This window comes from Mandrillus leucophaeus, unplaced genomic scaffold (genome assembly GCF_000951045.1).
Source record: "Mandrillus leucophaeus isolate KB7577 unplaced genomic scaffold, Mleu.le_1.0 Scaffold1548, whole genome shotgun sequence".
Taxonomy (NCBI): domain Eukaryota; kingdom Metazoa; phylum Chordata; class Mammalia; order Primates; family Cercopithecidae; genus Mandrillus; species Mandrillus leucophaeus.
Window position 1 is genome coordinate 198,780 of NW_012101530.1, and position 15,360 is coordinate 214,139.

General features: G+C 33.1%; 1 protein-coding gene across 2 annotated transcripts in view; it reads left to right on the forward strand.

The window, feature by feature from the left end:
* The window catches only part of LOC105536131 (A disintegrin and metalloproteinase with thrombospondin motifs 3-like), a 121,514-nt gene that overhangs the window by 76,318 nt on the left and 29,836 nt on the right, over positions 1-15,360 (forward strand). The gene's annotated exons all lie outside the window — the stretch shown is intronic.

The window sequence follows — 15,360 nt, forward strand, 5'->3', positions numbered from 1 at the left end:
AGTGATAGAAGGATCTTACTTCAAAATAGTGAAGTCTCTATATGAAAAACCCATACCTATCAGGATAATAAATGAGAAAAAACTGAAAACTTTTCCTCTGAGATACTGAACAATACAAAGATCCCTACTCTGGTCACTTCTCAACGTAGTATCAGAAGTTTTAGCCAGATCATTTAAGTAAGAAAAAAACAAAATGAAGAAGAAAAATTGTCTTTGTTTGCAGATAACATGCTCATATACCTAGGAAACACTAAAGAATGAACAACAACAAAATTCTGTTAGAACTAACAAATGAATTCAGTAAGGTTGCATAATACAAAATCAATGGAACAAAATCAATTGTGCTTCTATTTACAAACAACAAACTGTCCAAAAAGAAAATTAAGAAAACAATCTCATTCCTAATGTCAACAAAAATAATAAAATACTTAGGAATAAACTTAACCAAAGAAGTGAAAGACTTGTACACTAAAAACTATAAAGCATTGATAAGGGAAATTAAGGAAGACAAATAAATGGAAAAACATCTCACGTTCATTCATTGGAAGAATTAATATTGTTAAAATGTTAATAACCAAAGTTATATACAGATTCAGTGCCATCTCTATCAAAATCTGCATGGAAGTAGTTACAGATATAGAAAAACAATCCTATAATTCCTGTGAAACCACAAAAGACCCTGAGTAGGCAAAGAAATTTAGCAAGAAGAATAAAGCTAGAGGTATCATGCTGCAAAAGTTAAAATTTTATTACAAAGCTACACTAATTAAAAAGTATGGTACTGGCATGAAAACCAATGAAACAGAAAAAAGAGCATAGAAATAAACCCATGCATACACAGTCAACTGGTCTTACATAATGTGGAAAAGACAATCTCTCCAATAAATGATCCTGGAAAAATCAGATACACACATGCAGAATAATGATATATGATCCTTATCTTACACTGCATGCAAAACTCAAGTCAAATGTATTGAAAAATTAACTTTAAGACCTGAAATTGCCAAAGTAGTAAAAGAAAACATAAGAAAAATGCTTCACAACATTAGTCTGGGCAATACATTTTTTGATATGATCACAAAGGCACAGGCAACAAAAGCAAAAAATAGACAAATGAATTTACATCAAAGTGAAAAGCATTTACATAGGAACAAATAACAAAGTGAAGAGACAACATACAGAATGGGAGAAAATATTTGCAGACAATATATCCTATAAAGGGTTAACAGGCAAAATACATGAAGAACTCAACTACTCAATAGCATCAAAACAATCTGTTTGAAAAATGGGCAAAGACCTGAACAGACATTTCTCAACAGAAGGCGACAAATGGCCAATAGGTATATGAAAAAGTGCTCCACATCACTAATCATCAGGGAAATGCAAATCAAACTCACAGTGAGATACCGCATCACACCTGTTGAAATGGCTACTAGGAGAAAAATGAAAGATAAGTGTTGGTGAGATATGGAGAAAAGGGAACGTCTGTACACTACTGATGGGAGTGTAAATGGCGCAGCACTTGTGAAAAACAGTATGGAGGCTCCTCAAAAAATTAAAAATAAAACTACATATATTCCAGTGATCTACTTTTGGGTATATATACAGCAATTTCCTTATCTGTGGGAAATATGTTCCAAGACCCACAGTGGATGTCTGAAACCTTAGAAAGTAATGAACTCTATATATACTATATTTTTTCCTGCACATACATGCCTATGATTAAGTTTATAAAATAGGCACAATAAGAAATGAATACAAATAACCAATAATAAAATATGCTTGTGAGGATGTGAAATGATAAAATGCCTATATGATGAAATGAAGTGAGGTGAATGCCGTAGCCATTGGGATGTAGTGTTAGGCTATTATTCCGTTTCCGACTATACCTCAGAAGGAAGATCATCTCCTTCAGGTGATCCTGGATTATTGGGCTATGATGTGGTTGGCTGTCAGGAGCAGATGATGTTGATGATTAACAAGTGGGTAGTATATACAGCAAGGACATGCTGGACAAAGGAATGATTCATGTCCCAGGCAAGACAGAGCTAGATTACATTAGATTTCATCATGCTACTGAAAACAACAAGCAATTTAAAACTTATGAATTCTTACTTCTGGAATTTTTCATTTAATATTTTTGGACTGCAATTGACCATGGGTGATCAAAACCATAGAGCAACACTGCAGATAAGGGGGGCGGGGGGCTACTGTACAAGAAAAATCACTATTTCAGAGAGAGATCTGCACTTTCATGTTCATTGCAGTATTATTGACAATCAACAAGATAGGGAAACAACCTAAATGTCTGTCAATGTATGAATGGATAGGGAAACCATGGTGTATGTATAGAATATTATTCAGCTTTAGAAAGGAAGGAAATTCTGCCATTTGCGACAACATGGATGAATCTGGAGGACTTTATGCTAAGTGAAGTAGGCCAGACACAAAAAGACAAATATTGCATGATCTCACTTATATGTGGAATGTAAAAAAGTCAAACTCATAGAAATGGAGAGTAGAAGGAAGATTGCTGGAGGTCATGATGAGGGGAGATAGTGGTCAAAGCATACAAACTTTACAGTTATTAGATGAGTACATTCTGGAGATCTAAGTTCTGGTGACTATAGTTGTTATATTTTATTATATGCTTGAAATCTGCTAAGAGGGTAGATCCCAGGTGTTCTCACCACAAAAACAAAGAAAAAATATTGACAACTACATGAGGTGACAGGTTAATTAATTGTGGTGATTATTTCATAATATATGTGTCTATTAAATCATCAAATATTATGCCTTAAATCTATATATAATATTTTTCAATTATAAATAGTAAATCTTGAATAAAGTAATCTATCTTGAAAAAGATTACCCTGCCTAAAATGTGAATCAACTAGAGAGCAGGAGATGATGACATTTGAGATATGGCTGTAGGTTGGACTAGGTTAGAAGTGGTGGAAGTGATGAGCAATGGATTGTCTCAGGCACTTCCAAAACATTTCAAAAACTGATAGCATGACAAATGCCAATACTTCACAGAGATGGAATTTGTTATTAGAAGAGTAAGCTATCTGACTAGTAACCTTGAAGCAAAATGTGAAGCTGTACAATCTAGAAATAAATTATAAAAATTCAAGTACCTATAAAGTAAAAATGGCAGTGTAATCTGGAATATAGTCTCCACAGAGAAGTCCCAGTTCTGAGCAATTTCACGGTCTAAGGGACATTAATTACCAACCAGGAAAAGACAGCTCCTGTATATTAAATACATTGAATACACAACACTATTAAATCAAGACCATAAATCATAGGGGCAAAGGCCTTTACATTGCCACATTTGCAGCTCAACAGGATCATGGTTAATTACTCCTAATCACTAAGTTAAAAACAAAAAAAGACTTGATTGTGTAACTTTTCTGGCTTGAATAATATGGATAGAAATTTATGGACTCATACACAAAGTGCACATATTTGGGCAGTTATTTCTTTCTTTCTCCATTTCAAACATGGCCAAGAAAATAAATAAGAAAAGGGCTATTTTTTCTCTTAAGTCAAGCCTCAGAATTCTGTTTGATTATAATGTTTATTTGGATTATTAAACTCTTTTAGCAGCGTTGAGAGAATATGATTGTATTTGATCATAGCAACTCCCTTTTTGTTGCCATCTCTTTACTAACTAATTGTATATACCAGGTTCATTCAGTTCTGTGTTTGTCAGCATATAGAACCTGATTTTTACTCACATGCTAATTTTTACATATATGTAAAGGGAATGAATACAAGACTGAATATGTAGCAGAAAGTATTGTTAATAAGAGATGGAAAGCGTTTTTATCACTATCTGATGCATGCTTATGGTAAATTTGGAACCAAAGGTAATGGTTACAGAGTGGTATAACTGATGGCCTTTGTATGGTGAGGGACAGGGCAGACAGAGATGGGCATCTGTCTTACTTAGCAGTAGCTATTGAAATTTTATTTTGCTGATTGGTTCTTTGACTCTCTCCTTCATTCTCATCTAGTGAATTTTTCTTGGCTCCGAGCCACCTGTTAAGAAGGTCATTGATTCTTGTGATGGAGTCAGAATACTTACTGCAAATTTTTGAAGACCTATTTTAGCATATGCATCCTTTTTTCCTTCTTAATATCCATGTTAGCTTTTTCTCCTATCTTTGTCTTCTACTTATTTGTTTTTCTGAACATTGAGCCAATGTAATTTTATAATGTGCATAATCACGATGAGTCATGTTTTCTGTGAAAAAGATATAATGATCTAAGAGTTGACATACCTTTTATAAAGAATGCAAATCTACAACCTCTGGCATACAGTGGACACTATGCCTTGCTTCTTGTGACTTTGGGAACATTTTAACCTCTCAGAATATTTTTTCTTCTCTTCTGTAAAATAAAAGTGATGACTGGAGAGGCGATCATCCTTAAAATAAGTTATTAAATTCAGTTAAGGATGGGTATAATTTTCATTAAATCCAATGAATAATCTACAGTTAACTGAGCATTTATTATTTGCTATATTTTGCCCTTCTACCTTTTTAAACTAATGACATTAGAGGGAGAATAAGGAAGTGATAGGGCAGATGAGTGAAAAGCATCAGAGAATGAGGGTGCAGTATTCTGTCCATGCTGGCACTCTGGCTGTTCTAAGTAGTACATTGACCCTCGAATGCCTGTATTCTTCATTTGAATTAAGTACTTGAAATTTTTTGTTCTTAAACTCTTTCTTCCATCTGGTCATGCAGTCTGTTTTGGAAAAAAAGTATTTTTTCTTTCATATTTGATTCAATCTTTTGTTATCAGAAATCTGCCTATTTGAAAATTTGATTTTTCTAGCCTTTGGATCTTTTCAAGCATTCTAAAAATAGAATCCATTCAAAACCCTGGATTTATTAATGATGGAGTGCTCTTGCTTCAGAGGCTTGATGGAGAGCTAGGTTCTCAGTTGTCTTTGTGAAATAGACATAGAACCTGTGATTCCAATAATTTTATTTTTAAGTGGGAGCCAGATAGGCCCCTCTGTACAAGATGGAGCAGAAATATGAGTAAAGTATATGAATATCCAAATGTGATTGTTCAACCAAGGTGGCCTCAATACTTACTACTATGATGAAAGTATGTTTTGGGTGTTGGAGTACATTAGAACTGGATAAAGCTTGGCTGTGCCATCTAGAAACTTTGTTAAGTTGGGCAAGTTTAATTGATTTCTGTAGATCTTAGTTTCCTGATTTATAAAACAGAAGTTATATTTACTATAGAAGTTTTTCAGTCTGGTTTGACTAAGATAACATGTAAGTCTACTACTATATACAATTCTTGCATGAAGGCACATACTAGGTATGGTCTTAGTCTATTTGGGCTGCTATAAGAAAACACGTAAGAATGGGTAATTTCTAAACAACAGAAATTTATTGCTCACAATTCTGGATGCTAGGGAATCCAAGATCAAGGTACCAGCAGATTCAGTGTCCAATGAGGGCCTAGTCTTTGCTTCAAAGATAGCACTTGTTTGCTACATCCTCACATAGTGGAAGGGGCAAACAGGCTCCGTCAAGCCTCTTTTATAAGGGCACTAATCTCATTTATGAGGGCAGAGATCTCATGACCTTATTACCTCCCAAAGGCCCCCTCTCTTAATTTAATCACCATAAGGGTTAGGTTTCAACACATGAATTTTGAGAGGGGATGCTAACATTCAGACCATAGCGGTTGTTATATTTAGAAGGCATTGAACAATGTAAGTATGGTTAGGAGCAGCAAATATCAGGAGAGAAAAGAAAAGAAGTTTGTGTTTGAAAATTAAGGGAGGAACTTAAAAAATAGGAAGTTAGGAAACAAGAGTACTGGTAGAAATATATTCCTTGAATAATTTTATTTGAACATATTTTTCCAATGATCTTTAAAAAAATTAATAACCTGTTAAATCAGAACATACATAATTAAGCCTGGAAGATAATACAGGAAACGTAACTAAAATTTTGCATTAGAATAGACATGTTTATCTATTTTCTATGATCTGATCAAAATTTTAAAAATTTATATCAGTTCTAAAATCATTACTTGACAATTGAACTCCAGATTAAACTACCAAAATTTTAGCTTAAACTCTTTGTGAATGAATCACTAAGATTAACATTTTTGTAGAGGTTTCAAGAAACCTCTTGAGTTGGAAACAAAATACACAAAAACAGTATATTGGAATATGTGGATAAATTCTGGAATATTTCATTTCTTTGAACTACAGATCTTGTTCCATGTTTTAGTGTTTGTTGTCATGAACATAATCACAAACCCACATGCTTGAAGCTTAATGAAAACCTCGTGGCTGCAGAAATAATCAGAAGTATAATATGCTGCGTTTCTCTTTTTAACCCATTTCATCTTACTGACATTTTACACGCTATTTTCAAGAAATTTTGAGCACACCAATCCCATGCAAATGCTCAGGTCTTTGATATTTATAATGGGGGAAATAGGAAAAACAAGGATACGTGATTGAAAGGGAGGGTCGTTTATACTCTGGCATTTTGGGAGTCTTATACTTTTAAAAATCTATTCCCAGGAGTGGTCTACAACCAGAATTTGACATTTTCCATGTTACCTGAGTATCTTTCAGGTATCCACCTTTAAGATAGGCTATATGCTGCGATAGCAGCCACCCTCACCACCACTCTGCACACTTCCGCCATGCTGCCTATCCTCACCATCCATGGGGAGTTTCTAGTTTGTCCTTTATGACAAATGAGAGCACTGCAGATTTGCTGTGAGTAGCCTGTGAGATCCACTCCCACTTTTGCTAAGGTGAGTATAGAATTCAAAGGAATTGAATTTTCCTGGCTTCATCTTTGGTCTGGTGTAGGAATGTAGATCAAGTACAATGAGTCAAATACAACTCCATCTGTGCCTTAATGAGATTCAGACACACTCATCTGCCTTTTGGTCTTTTGTTACCCTGCTTTAAGCATGCTGTACTCAGGGAATATTTGAGTAAGACATAGATGGTTAGGATCCCAAGTTTTGAAAGGGTAAAGGTAGTTGTTGGTTTAAATGATAATGGAAAAAATATATTTTAAAAGGAAGGCATTTAACTTTCAGGACATTACTGGAAGAAATTTACACATAAGATAAACTAGGATAGTGCCCTAATGTGTACTGTGCACTGCAATTTAGTGTTAGGTTTTGAAATTTGTTATTATCTTTTTGCTTTTCTTTTTTACATATTTCTGGATTCTATCGCATTTTAGGAAGGAAAGTAAGATTGGGGTAAATTAGATGAGATTGAGGGAGGGAGCCAGGGCTGTTTTAGAATAAATAGAGCAAATAAATAGAACAAATAAATGCTATCTTTTTTTTTTTTTTTTTTTGAGACGGAGTCTCAAACATCCTCAACTACAGTATGATATTACAAACAGAATATTGACATTGATACAGTTAATATACAGATGTGTTACTTGACTAAAAGGCTTTCTCATATTGCCCTTTTATAGCCATGACCACTTTCCTCCCACCCCACTTCTTCCTTAAGATCTGAAAACTGTGAATCTGTTCTTCATTTCTATTTTTGTCATTTCTAGAACAGTATGTAAATGGTATCATATAGTATGTAACCTTTTAGGATTTGACTTTTTTTTGCTCTGCATAATTTCTGGAGATTCATTCAGGTTGTTCTATGCATCAATAGTTTGTTCATTTTTTAAATTGATGAGTACTATTCCAAGGAACAGATGTATGATGTTTTGTTTTACAATTCATCCATTGAAAGACATCAGGTTGTTTCTAATTTTTGTTTTTTGAAATGAACATAACCCTTAGTTTTTCTGGTAAAAATGTCTTAGAGCGAATTTTCTGGATTGTATAATAATTGAATGATTAGTTTTTTTAAAAGTTGCCTAACCATTATGCAGAGTGGTTGTAACGTTTTACATTCCCAGCAGCAATGTATGAATGTTCCAGTTTCTTCACATTCTTAGCAGCATTTGGTGATGCCACTATCTTTTTTTTTTTTTTTTTTTTTTGCCTTTCTGATAGTGTGTAGTCATACCTCACTGTTCTTTTAATTTGGAGTTTCATAATGGTTAATTGTCTTTTCATGTACTTATTTTCCATTTATATAGTCTCTAGATATGTGAAATGTCTGTACGTGGCTTTTTCATTTTCTAATTGAATGTTTTAAATTTACATTTTGAGCTAATCTATTCTAGAAAATTATCCTTTGTCAGATATATCATTTGCAAATATTTTCTACCTGTTTTTGACTTGTCTTTTCATCCTGTTCATGTGGCCTTTCACAGAGAAAATTTTTAATTTTGATGGAGTCCAATTAATCAATTTTTATGGTTCATGTCATAAGAACTCCTTGCCTAGCTCTAGATCCTGAAGATTTTTCTCTTATGTTTTTTTCTAAAAGTCTTATGATTTTATGACTTTCATTTAAATCTGTGGTCCATTTTGATTTGGTTTTTGCTTAAGGTATAAAATTTAGGTCAAAGGGTATTCTTTTGTCTATGGATAGTCAATTGCTCTAGCACAATTTGCTGAAAAACTCTCTTTTATTGAATTGTCTCTGCAACTTTGTCATAAATAAGTTGGGCATATTGGTGTGGATATGTTCCTGGATTCTTTACTTTGTTCCATTAGGCTATGTGTTTATCCCTTCACCAGTACAACACAATCTGGATTCTTGTAGCTGTAAAAGTCTTGAAATTAGGTATACTGATGATTCCTGCTTTATTATTTTTCAAAATTGTTTTAACTATTCTAGTTCTTTTACCTTCTGTATAAATTTGAAAATAATTTTGTCTATATCTATATCTATATCTATTGTCTGTATCTATATCTATATCTTGTCTATATCTATGAAAAACATTGGTTGAGTTTTGATAGGAATTTCATCAAACTTGTATAAAAGTTTGGGAAAAACTGGTATCTTTACTATGTTGAGTGTTTCAATTTACCATCACAGTATGTCTTTCCCTTTATTTAGGTCTTTGATTTCTTTCACCAGAATTTTCAGCATACAGGTTTTATACATGTTTTTGTTAGAGTTTCACCTATATTTAAGTATGCTTTCGTGGTTGTAAATAGTACTGCTTTTTAAATTCTTCCCACATATTCATTATTGATATTAAAATATAATTTATTTTTGCAGGTTTATTTTGTATCATGCTACCTAGCTAAATTCATTTATTGTTTCTATGACTTTTTAATGAATTTATTGAGATTTTCTATATTAACTATCATATCATCTAGAAATAGGGGTAGTTTTTTTTTTTTTCCCGATATTCATGCCTTTTATTTCCTCTTGTTTCTCTATATTGAGTAAAAGTGCTGAGAGTAGACATCTCTGCTTTGCTCCCAATTTCAGGGTGAAAGTCTTGAGTCTTTTATCACTTAAGTATAATGTTATCTATAGGTTTTTTGAAGATGCTTTTTATCAAGTTGAGGAAGTTCACTTCTATTCCTATTTTTCTGAGCATTTTTTATTATAAATAAGTATTGAATTCTGTCAAATGATTTTTTCTGCATCATTTGATATGTATTTTCTGCATCATTTGATATGTGATTTTAAATAAATCCTGTTAATGTGTTAGTTTACACTGATTGATTATTGAAAATTGAACTAGCCTTGCTTCCCTGAAATAAACCCCATTAGGTCATGTTGTATGATTCTTTTTATATCATTGTATTATTGCTATATTTTTGAATTTTGTTTGCAATATTTTGTTAATGTTTTTTTGCATCAATATTTATGATGAGTATTGATGTGTAATTTTATTTCTCTTTCTTTCATCTCCCTCCCCTCTTCCTTGCCTCCCTTCCTTTTGTCTTTGTCTGGTTTGGGAATTAGTGTAATTTTAGTTTCATAAATTAATTAGTACGTTTTCCTTCTTCTGTTTTCTGGAAGAAATTGTATAGAGTTGATGTTAATTCTTCTTTAACCATTTGGTAGAATACTCCATTGAACCCTTCTGGGCCTGGACATTCATTTTTTGGGATTTTTTAAGTTATACATTTAATTGCCTTACTGGTTACAAGGATGTTCAAGTTACCTATTTCATATTAGATGAGTTGTGGTAGTTTATGTTTTTGGGGGAAGTAGTTTGTTTTGTCTAAGTTGTTAAATTTATGTCAATGGAGTTTTTCATTGCATTCTCTCATTATTCTTTGATTATCTTTAGGATCTTGAATGAATCTTCTATTTCATTTCTGATGTTGACAACTCATGCCTTCTTTCTTCTTTGTCAGTCTTGTTAGAGATTTTTTCAGTTTTATTGATCTTTTCAAAGACCTAACTCTTTGTTTTATTGGTTTTCTCTATTGATTTTTTCTTTTTTGATTTGTTAATTTTAGCTCTTTATTATTTACTTATTTACTTCCTTCTACTTAGCTTGGGTTTACTTTGCTTTACTTTTCATAGTTTCTTCAGGTAGGGGCTTAGCTTTTTGATTCAAAACTTTTTCTTTTTTCTAATATATGTATTGCATGCTGTAAATTACTCTTTTTGTACTGCTTTAACTGTGTCCCACAAATTTTGATATGTTATATTTTTATTTATTTGAATGTATTTTGACTTCCTTTGAGACTTCCTCTTTGACTTATGGATTACTTAAAATGTATTGTTTACTTTCTCAGTGGGGAAATTCCTGTTATTTTTAGATTTACTCTGTTATAGTCAGAGAACATATTTAGTCTGATTTCAATTATTTAAAAATTTTTTTTGTAGGTCAGGATATATTCTGTCTTGGTATATGATCTGTGGGCTCTTGAAACTGTATATAGTTTCCTATTCTTCAGTAGAATATTTTATAAATATTGATTGGATCTTGTAGGTTGATGGTGTTTTTGAGTTCATCTATATTCTTGCTAATTTTTTGTCCAGCTGTTTAGTTCTTGCAAAAGGCATGTTAAAGACTCCAACTGTAATTGTGGATTTGTTTGTTTCTTCTTTCAATTTTATCAGTTTTTGTGTCATATATTTTGTATCTCTGTTATTTGGTGCATATATATTTAAGATTGCTGTGTCTTCTTCCTGTATTGACTATTTTATAGTTATATAATATCTCTTTCTGATATATATATGTTTTTGCTCTGAAGTCTACATTATCTAACATTAGTATACCCACTCATGATTTTCTTTGAACGATATGTCCATTATGTATATATTCCATTCTTTTACTTTCAACTTCCCTATTTCGTTGAAGAGAGTTTCTTGTAGACAGCATATAATTTTGTTATGCTTTTAAATTTCATCTGTCAATCTCTGTCTTTTATTTATTTATTTAATTATTTTATTTATTTATTATTATTATTATACTTTAAGTTCTAGGGTACATGTGCATAACGTGCAGGTTTGTTATATATGTATACTTGTGCCATGTTGCTGTGCTGCACCCATCAACTCGTCAGCACCCATCAACTCGTCATTTACATCAGGTATAACTCCCAATGCAATCCCTCACCCCACCCCCCTCCCCATGATAGGCCCCGGTGTGTGATGTTCCCCTTCCCGAGTCCAAGTGATCTCATTGTTCAGTTCCCACCTATGAGTGAGAACATGCGGTGTTTGGTTTTCTGTTCTTGTGATAGTTTGCTAAGAATGATGGTTTCCAGCTGCATCTATGTCCCTACAAAGGACACGAACTCATCCTTTGTTATGGCTGCATAGTATTCCATGGTGTATATGTGCCACATTTTCTTAATCCAGTCTGTCACTGATGGACATTTGGGTTGATTCCAAGTCTTTGCTATCCAGAACCTACAAAGAACTCAAACAAATTTACAAGAAAAAAACAAACAACCTCATCAAAAAGTGGGCAAAGGATATGAACAGACATTTCTCAAAAGAAGACATTCATACAGCCAACAGACACATGAAAAAATGCTCCTTATCACTGGCCATCAGAGAAATGCAAATCAAAACCACAATGAGATACCATCTCACACCAGTTAGAATGGCGATCATTAAAAAGTCAGGAAACAACAGGTGCTGGAGAGGATGTGGAGAAATAGGAACACTTTTACACAGTTGGTGGGATTGTAAACTAGTTCAACCATTATGGAAAACAGTATGGTGATTCCTCAAGGATCTAGAGCTAGATGTACCATATGACCCAGCCATCCCATTACTGGGTATATACCCAAAGGATTATAAATCATGCTGCTATAAAGACACATGCACACGTATGTTTATTGCAGCAGTATTCACAATCTCTGTCTTTTAATGTTATATTTAGATTATTTACATTTAATGCAATTATTAATATGTTAGGACTTAATCTTGGCACTTTATTTTTGTTTTCTGTTTTTTTTCTCCTTCTGTTTTGTAATTCTTTGTTTTATTTATTTTAAAGATTATACAATCATTTTTAGAATTCTGTTTTGATTTATTAATAGCATTTGTGAGGTATATCCTTGTGTACTTTCTGGTGGTTACTCTACATATTGTATTATATGTACATATCTATTGATGTTGTCATTTTACCAGTTTGAATAAAGTATGGAAACTTTACCTGAATATTAGCGTCAATATTTTTTTTAAGTATACTGTCTCCAGGTTTCTGAGGCTCTGTTTATTTTATGTAGTGTGTTTTATTTCTTTTGTTCAGATTAGATAACATCTATTCTGCCTTCCAGTTTACTGATTCTTTTCTCTGTCCATTCGTTCTGCTGTTGAGCCTTTCCAAATGAGCTTTGTGTCTGAGTTACCATATTTTTCTGTTGTAACACTTTTTTTTATTTGATTTTTCCTTATATTTTCTACTTCTTTGTTGTTTTTCCCTTTTCATTTATTTCAAGTATGTCTGTAATTGATGATTGAAAAATTTTTATCATTGTTGCTTTAAAATCGGTGTCAGATGATTTTAACATCTGTCTCTTAGTGTTGGCATCTATTAATTGTGTTTTTTCATTTAATTTGAGATCTTCCAGGTTCTTGGTATGATGAGTGATTTTTGACTGATATCTGGACTTTTTCATATGTTATAGGACTCTGGGTTTTATTTAAACCTTCTGTTTTAACTGGCCTTTTCTACACCATTTTAGCAGATATGTGGGGAAGGAGTTCCCTTATTACTGTCAGGTGGAGAAAAAAGTTTGTGTTCCTCATTTGGCTTCTATTTACTCCTGAAGACGGGAGTGTCTCATTACTGCTGAGTGGGAGTGGGAGTTTTGGCTCTCCACATGGTCTTCACTGACATCATGTTGAGGATGGCCTCCAATAAAAGATAACTTTATTGCCAGGCAATGGTGAAAGTGCTAACTCTCCACTCTGCCTCCTTTGAAACCACCCCAGTTGGGAGGAGAAAGAGTGCCTCATTACTGATGGGGAAGGGGTTGGAAGTTTTGGTTTTGCATGTGGTTCCACTGATAGTACACAGTGTACTAGGGAAGAGCTGGTTACCTGCTGGAGGGGATGAAAGTCCCAGCTCCCCACTTGGCTTTCTCTCAAGCACCAGCTAGGGTGTTGGGGTGACTCATCACAATCTTGAGAAGATGGAGGCCTAAGCTCCCCGCTTGGCCTGTGCTGGTGTGAATTTAGTAGGACCATGTTTTTTTTTTTCTTTTTCTGTGATGTTTGGCTTGTGTAAAACTGTTGGTGTCTAAATGTTTTTATTATCATAGGCTGGCCATTTCCTAGACCATTGACTAGAGAGAGCATGTTTTTGTTAGGGCTTTCTTATTTTTGCTGTTGTTATTTTGTTTGTTTTGTTTCTTTGCCTATTTTTGTCTATATTTCTGAGTTTCCAGCTTTTTTTTCCCACTGCAGATCTGGGATAAAAGAAGCAAAAAGAAAACCCAACATGTCATCATGGATCTTGAGGTCTTTAGTCTGCCTTCTTTTCTCTACCTTTAGAGTTGTTTCATGTTTGTTGTATATATCAGGTCCAGAGTAGACAGTTATACTTAGTGAGTAGAGTCCCTGGGTGGAGTAGAAGTATGTCTACTTCTGATATACTGATTATGATAATCAACATTTTTAACAAGATCTGTGGGATCTGCTGCTTCAGGTACACATGTTGACTAGCAAAGCTATACATTATTAAATTATTAGTTTTGTTAATATTAAGTTTTTATTTTTAATTATTTTTAGAAATTTCATAATGGAGTTCCAAGTTACCTTTGTTGCAAAACTAAAGATTTTGTTTTGCTGTACTTTATGCTAACTTTTAGATGAATTTCTCTCTCACTCTTACTCATGATCATCAAATATTACAGTTACGTTTGAGGTACCTCAGATTGACTTGTGTGTTAACATGAAACAAACACTAGCCAAAGTTCGTGCAGTGCTTAAGCCATTCTACCGTTGTCAATATAAGCTATCCATGAATAAACAATTTATTTTACCCTTCATTTTGACTTTCTTATATGTGACATTTTCAGTAATTATTCTTCTAAGAGTACTCATTAGCACAACTCTGATTTTTCTATTACATATTACGGGTTCTGCAGAACTGCAAGGTGAAAGAAGCAATATTTCTCTTGAACAGAATCTAATTTTAATGTCTTCTTATTAAATATGTATTGAGGAAGGGACAAGATGACATTGTTAGATCCTTAAAAGCAGTTCATAACATGGACTAGTAGGTTAATTAGCCCATTTTGCTTAAAAAAAAAAAAAAAAAAAAAAAAAAAAAAAAAAAAAAAAAAGAAAAAACTGATTTTCATGGAAGCTTGAGAACATTGAGTTATTTTTATGTTCAGAAGCACTATTTATGTGTCGTTAATATACTGTATAAACCTACAGTGAATTGCTTTGCATGTTGCTAAAAGATATTTTACCAGGGATATTTCTGTATTTGACATGTACTCTGTAGTAACAGAGGTTAATATCTTATTTTCAGAAGAAAAATGATCAGTATGTAGTTTGGTTTTTATAAGTTTCTTTTCTTCTATGGGGCATGGAATTTTGGCCTTAGCAAATATAAGCGATGTAGTGGAATTGAGAATGTATGAATTTCAGAATATTTATAAAAACGTTATTGCTCCTTCTGTTTGTCATTTATATTGTCAAGCCCTGTCTCATTTTTCCTGGACCAAGATTTCCAGATGTTAAACTCGGTTCTCACTTCTAGATCTTCCTTGTATTTATCTCAGGAATTCTAAGTATCTGCTTTGTGTCCCATAGTTCCTGACATTCCTGCTTCTGACTGAGGGAGAAGTGATCTCTACTGATAGCTTTCTTCAGTGGAGGATCTTGGTTTCTTTCAGGTGGTAGTTCTGACACTTTTTGACTTTAGGGCCCTTATAGTCTGAAAAATTATTTAAGACCTCGAAGATATTTTGTTTATATAGGTTCTATCTATCTACATTTACCGTAATGAAAATTAGAGGTGAAAAAAATCAAATATT